Source organism: Myotis lucifugus, unplaced genomic scaffold (assembly GCF_000147115.1).
Source record: "Myotis lucifugus unplaced genomic scaffold, Myoluc2.0 scaffold_0, whole genome shotgun sequence".
NCBI lineage: Eukaryota > Metazoa > Chordata > Mammalia > Chiroptera > Vespertilionidae > Myotis > Myotis lucifugus.
The window spans coordinates 19,896,331-19,902,938 of record NW_005871048.1 but is presented as its reverse complement, the minus strand read 5'-3'; positions in this window follow the sequence as shown (position 1 = coordinate 19,902,938).

Here is a 6,608-nt window from a genome sequence, read left to right as displayed (position 1 = left end):
GCTGTTAAACAAGAGAGAAGTTTATTTGAAGTCTCAGAATGAAAGCAGCAACACGTTCTCTTTTCTGATAATAGACCCAGGTTTTCCTTTCTGGAGTTTTCTCTCTTCCGTTTAAAGCCCACGTGATTCAGAAGGGCCTAGAGATTGTCATAAGGATCAGTCTTGAATGATCAGCATATTCCATATCACTAACCACAGGGATGAGCTCATGGCCCAAGCAGTCTTGGTCAATGTTAATGCCAACAGTTTAGCTGGAACTCTTGGAATAAGTGTGCGTTTTAGCTATGGTTGATTGGTTTGGTAGAATATAAAACTGTGGCCACCAGTGGCCATCTTGCTGAAGTCAGACAAACTCCCTGAAAATCAATTCTACAAAAACTAATTTTCTGAAGTTAAATTTCCCAAATGAAAATTTGCTATATGACAAATCTACTAGTTTACCAAAATCTTATTTCTTTTAACTATTAACAAAGATTACCATAATTTATACTTGGCAGAATGCTTTTTAAAAGCTTTTGAAGATAGCTTTAAATTTTTTATGTAAACATTTTAAAGAATGTTATAGTTGATGAATTCTAAGGTTTCTTATTAAAATACATATTCCCTATTTAGAAACCAATACTTTATCAATAACCAATAGCACTTTATGTGAATTTGTTACCATTTCTATTTACTTCAGATCTATTTAATATCATATTTTATGTCATCAGCATCTTGGTATTGTTCAGGCTCCTCTGCCAATTTTCCATGTGGTATTTAAACCTTAGTTTATTTCTAAAAAGTAATAGTAAAATTTAATATTTAATATGATTTTTCCTTTGGCTTTCTAGTTAGTTTTATTAATTTTAGTGAGAGAGAGAGAGAGAGAGAGAGAGAGAGAAAGAGAGAGTAAGGAAGCAGGAGAGAGATATAGAAACATTGATGCATCAACATTGATTGGCTGCCTCCTGGGGATGGAACCCACAACCCTGGCATGTGCCCTGATTGGGAATTGAATCAGTGGTACATGGGCCAACACTCAATCATTGAGCAACACTGGCCAGACAGTTTGTTAGTGTTATACTTTAAACATGTATTTTTTAGGATTTTTAAGCAATTTCTATTTTGAGCCTCCAAATTTTTGTATTTTTGTTTCATTTGTGCCACATATGACATAATAATTATATAGTATATTACAGTAATACCAATAATTATTTCTGGTCATTCTAATTTCCCTAATATTGCTTTGAATAATTTTATCATTTTAAGTAAAACTTTTTAGAAAGTAATTTCCATGTTCATATATTCAATTATTTTTTTGTGAGAAACCAGAACAACTTTTCACTTGTTGAATGATTTTTTTAAAATGCCATATTCATTCCACTTCTAGACATTTTTAGCTTTCTTGTACCAATTCCTCAGATAGTATATGAGCTTACTTTATTTCTAGAAATTGTTTACAATATTTCAGCACAAAAATTGTTATTAGGGAAATGTATTTTCACAGAACTGATTTTGGAAAAATGTTTTAGGTGAAATGAGCTAAAACCCTCTCTCCACCACAGAGATGAGACTTGTTAAAATGAATTTAATGCAGAGCTGAAGGATAGAGACAGATTACTGATAACATCCTTTGAACACCTGGATCCTACTGTACTTAGAGTAGAGATTGGAGATTGGGTTCCCAGGAATGCAAACTGTGGGCTAGAGATTAGCATACAGGAAGTATATTGGGATGGATACCATGGAAGAGAAGGGAAGGAAGTAGAGGGAGGAGTTGTGCTGTGATGCAGTGTCAACAGGACTGCAGACAGTCCTACCCTTTCTGGTGACTGGAATGCTTTACTAGATCAAACCAAATGGCTCAGAAAGTTAAACTTTGCTTACTGTGGGAAAACAGGTAAATATTAATCGAATTCTAGTATTTCCCCCTGATCTTACTAATATCAGTTCTTGAAAGCTTCAGTCCTATGCTGTTCAATGAAAACTTGTCAACAGTCCATTGCACTGTTGCCATGTGAACTCTTCTTAAGGGTGGAAGACTGTGAAACAGCTAGACTTTTTTTCAAGGAGCATCTTGCTGCTAAACAGCTACTGGTCCTCTGTTGCCTTAAGTGTACATACAGGTAGAGATGAGATGGTGAGAGTGATGTCATGTGAGGGGTGACCTGAGATTTTAGATTTAGATTAATCTCCTGAAGTCATATGAGTTTCTTCTGATTTTGGAGGATATATCTTTTCTTGCTTTCAAGCAAAAGGGCTGGAAGAGAGAAACAGTTTGATGATTCATATTAAAAATGGAAAGGCACTAGTGTGTGACATATTTTGACAGCAAAGTACAAAAAGATAAATACACCTTTCACATTTTCCCAATGTGATAACTGTGCTAACTTTAAGTTGACTGGGAGGAGGCATTAATTGATAGACTATGTTTAAAATGTAATAAGTTGTTAGCAGGGTTGAATAAGCATTTTTCTATGTTAATCATTGAAGGGAAACCAAAATAATTATATTCTTGACTAAGAGCAGAACTGAGAATTGTGCCACTATCACTAGCATCTGAAGAAATGTGTAAATCTGAGTATATCTGTGATTATATTTGAGACTAAAGAAGCTTACCATTGATACATACTGGAAACAACATGGTTTTAGCTCATCTTAAAATAAAAATCTTTCACTTTAACAAAACTCTCCAGCTCAGTTTCTTTGCTTCTTTTTGCACCAAAAGTTCTCAAAAGAGTTATCTGCATTTCAGCCCCCAATTTCTCTCTTTGTATCTCTCTTACACTCACTCCTCTCAGGTTTTTGCCACTCCACATCCCACCAAAATTGCTCTCATCAAGGTCAACAAAGACCCAAAGCCCAGTAAATCCAATTCTCAGTTATCATCTTACCTGACCTATTAGCAGCATTTTACACAGTAGATAATTCCTTTTTCCTGAAAACTCTTTCTTCACTTAATCCCAGGACACCACACTCCTGGATTCCTTTTTACATTGCTCCTGCCCCTCCTCTCTCACTTCTCGCTTGGCTTATCTTATTTATCCTCACCTTTTAATGTTTCTTTGGCCTAGGGCTGGGACCTGGGGCCTCTTCTTTCTCTGTCCTTACTGTGTTAGTGATCTCATCTGCCTCATGGCTTAGATATCATCCATGTGTTGACAATTTCTAAATTTATATCTTCGCCCAAGACCTCTCTCCTTATTCCAGAATCATATATCCAGTGGACTATTTGACAGTTCCATTTAGATGTCTAATAGATATTTCAGAATTAACATGTCTAAAATAGATTCCTATTCTTTTCCTCCAAATTTGTTTCACTCACGGTTCCCCCATATCAGTCAATGATGACTCCCATTTTCTAATTGCTCAGCCCAAAAACCTTGGAGTCATCTTGGGCTCTTTTTATTCTCTCATAGTTTATATCTAATCTGTTAGTATATACATACACTCTACCTTTAAAATAAGTTCAGAATTTTGCCACTGCTCGCAGTTTCCTTTGCTGCTAACTAGTCCAGCCTACCACCTTCTTTCATTGGGATTGTTTTAATAATTTACTAAGTGGTCCCTTATGTTTCATACCTTTTGTTTCATATTGCAGCATATTCTCAAATAATAGTCTCAATAGTCTTGTTAAAATGTAACTCTTATCATATCACTTTTCAACTCAAATCCACCAAAGGACTTCTATTCTCTTCAGAGTCAAAGCAAAAGGCCTCACAATGCATTACATCAGTGGTTCTCAACCTTCCTAATGCTGCAACCCGTTAATACAGTTCCTCATGTTGTGGTGACCCCCAACCATAAAATTATTTTCGTTGCTACTTCATAACTGTAATTTTGCTACTGTTATGAATCGTAATGTAAATATCTGATATGCAGGATGTTTTTTCATTGTTACAAATTGAACATAATTAAAGCATAGTAATTAATCACAAAAATAATATGTAATTATATATGTGTTTTCCGATGATTTTAGGCTACCCCTGTGAAAGGGGTCACGACCCACAGGTTGAGAACCGCTACATTACATACTAGTTAGCTCTGGCTACTATAACACGATACCCATAGGCTGAGTGGCTTGAACAATAGGCATTTATTTATTTGGGAAGTCCAAGGTTGAGATGCCAGCACATTCAGTTCTTCCTGCTTGTGGGCCACTACCTTCTTGCTATATCCTCACATGGTGGAGAGAAGCAGCTCTGGTATTTTCTCCTCTTTTAAGAGCACTAATCCCATCATGGGGCTCTACCCTCAGGACCTCATCTAAACCTAATTTCCTTCCAAATGCCTCACCTCCAAATACCATCACTTTGGAGGTTAGGGCTTCAACATATGGGCTTTAGGGGGATACAAATGTTTAGTCTATAACAACTTATAAAAATCTACAGGTACCCTTTAGTTCTCAGGCCTTCACTGCAATACTCTGCTCTCACCATGACAGTCTTCATATTTTCATTAAACGTATCAGCCACTGTCCCACATCCTGGTCTTTGAACTGACTGTTCCTGAGCTGCTCTTCCACCCAATACAGCTATGGATTTAACCTTGAAGCCTTTGATTTAACCTTGAAGCCTTTGCTCAGTTGTCACCTATTCAATGAAGCCTACTCTGAGCAGGTTGTTTACATTTGTGACCCCTTTTCCTTCTGCTCACCCCCCCCCCACACAGCACTTTTAATCTTCTAATATAATTTATACGTGGTGGAGAAAGTGGTTTGTACTCACTGAGTATATTTCTAGGCTATACATCTTAGACCTCTGGCATTTTGGTGGGGCATATAACTTATTCTTTCTGTTGAAATGTATGTGGAAGTGATATATATCACCTCCAGGCCAAGGTGGTTAAGAACAGGTATTCCTTATGTTTTGCTTTCTTCATCTTTTGGATGGATGCAAATGATGAAGAGAATGCACTAGAAGGAAGAAGCCTGACTTTCTGAATCACAGTGTAGAAATATATCCTTAGAACCCAATTGGAGTATGATGTGAGGAGGGAAAAAATTTTGTTGTGTCCCAAAGTTATATCTAGCCTCCATTTAAATTGGTTAGTGCCAGTTCTATTTTAAATTTATTCATTTGTTGATATATATATAGAGAGAGAGAGAGAGAGAGAGAGATCGCTTTGTTTGTTGTTCCACTTATTTATGCATTCATTGGCTGTTTCTAGTATGTGCCCTGACCAGGGATTGAAGCTGAAATCTTGGCATATCAGGATGATGCTCTAATCAGCTGAGCTACCCAGCCATGGCCAGTGCTGCTTCTATTTTAGAACATTTTGAATATTATCCTGGGAACATAAATGAGTCAGTGCATTCACTTGAAACTGAGTGGGGTAAATGATAGCCATTAATGAAGGGGATATCAGCAACTAAAGTAATATGGACAGTATAGGTGTCATCAACTATATCGATAGTTTCCTTAGATGAATTATATAAAGATTATATGCATGCAAGATCATTGAGAGTTGACTATAATTTGGGCTACTTTATGTGAAAGTTTATATCTTAACTTGGAAATTTGAGAAAATTCAAAGACATTTTCATTCTTTTAATATGGATGTTCATAAGAAAGCATTTCAACTTCAATGCTTATTCCTAAAAACATAAGTTAAAGCAAATCCCTAATTAATACGAGCCTTATATTCGTAGCCATGGTAATTTGCATAGCCATGACTTATGCTAATATCTGACCTGTGTCCTGCAGCTTAGCTAACTGAGTCTTAGTTGGGATCAGAAAGTGTCAATTAGGATGTGGTAGGGGCAGAAGAGAAGTCTGTTACAGTCCTGAACAGATGAAGTAGTGGACCTCAGGGGCAAACATGAAGCTGAGCTCCAGACGAAACAGAAATCTTAGGTAAATAGGACAGGAGAAGAAGATATCTGGAAAGGAATCAAGACCCTAATTTAGATGTCTGAGCCAAAGGTACAGAACCAATTATTATATTTAGGATTCAAGAAACCAAGTACCGTAGCTGTTTAGGTAAAAAGAGAAGAGTCTAGGTGCTACTATAGGCTGATTTGGTGATGAATTTTGGGACTATGTGTTTATGGTACAAATTAGGTTCCTGCATCTAATGTAGGCTGAATTTAGAGTTGAAAAGTTAATGTTCCAGCCGAAACCGGTTTGGCTCAGTGGATAGAGCGTCGGCCTGCGGACTGAGGGGTCCCGGGTTCGATTCCGGTCAGGGGCACGTACGTTGGTTGCGGGCACATCCCCAGTGGGAGATGTGCAGGAGGCAGCTGGTCGATGTTTCTCTCTCATCGATGTTTCTAGCTCTCTATCCCTCTCCCTTCCTCTCTGTAAAAAATCAATAAAAAATATATATATATAAAAAGAAAAGTTAATGTTCCAAATACTGAAAGCTTGAGTGATACTGGGCAGGAAGAAAGCAGATATTTTTACTATTGCAACCTAGTAGGTATCCCTAAAATGCTTTGTTAATGAAACAAAAGGATAAATAGGCAGAAAGGTTTAATTTAGGTTTTTAAAAGACAGTTAACTAGAACAGTCATAAGTTGCTTAATGTGTTAAAATATATTTGGTTATATCTAGGTAATAATATGAAGATGAATTTCATTTTCATGATCTAAACTTGCGCTTAAGTTTATGTAGTCCAGTTTTTGGATA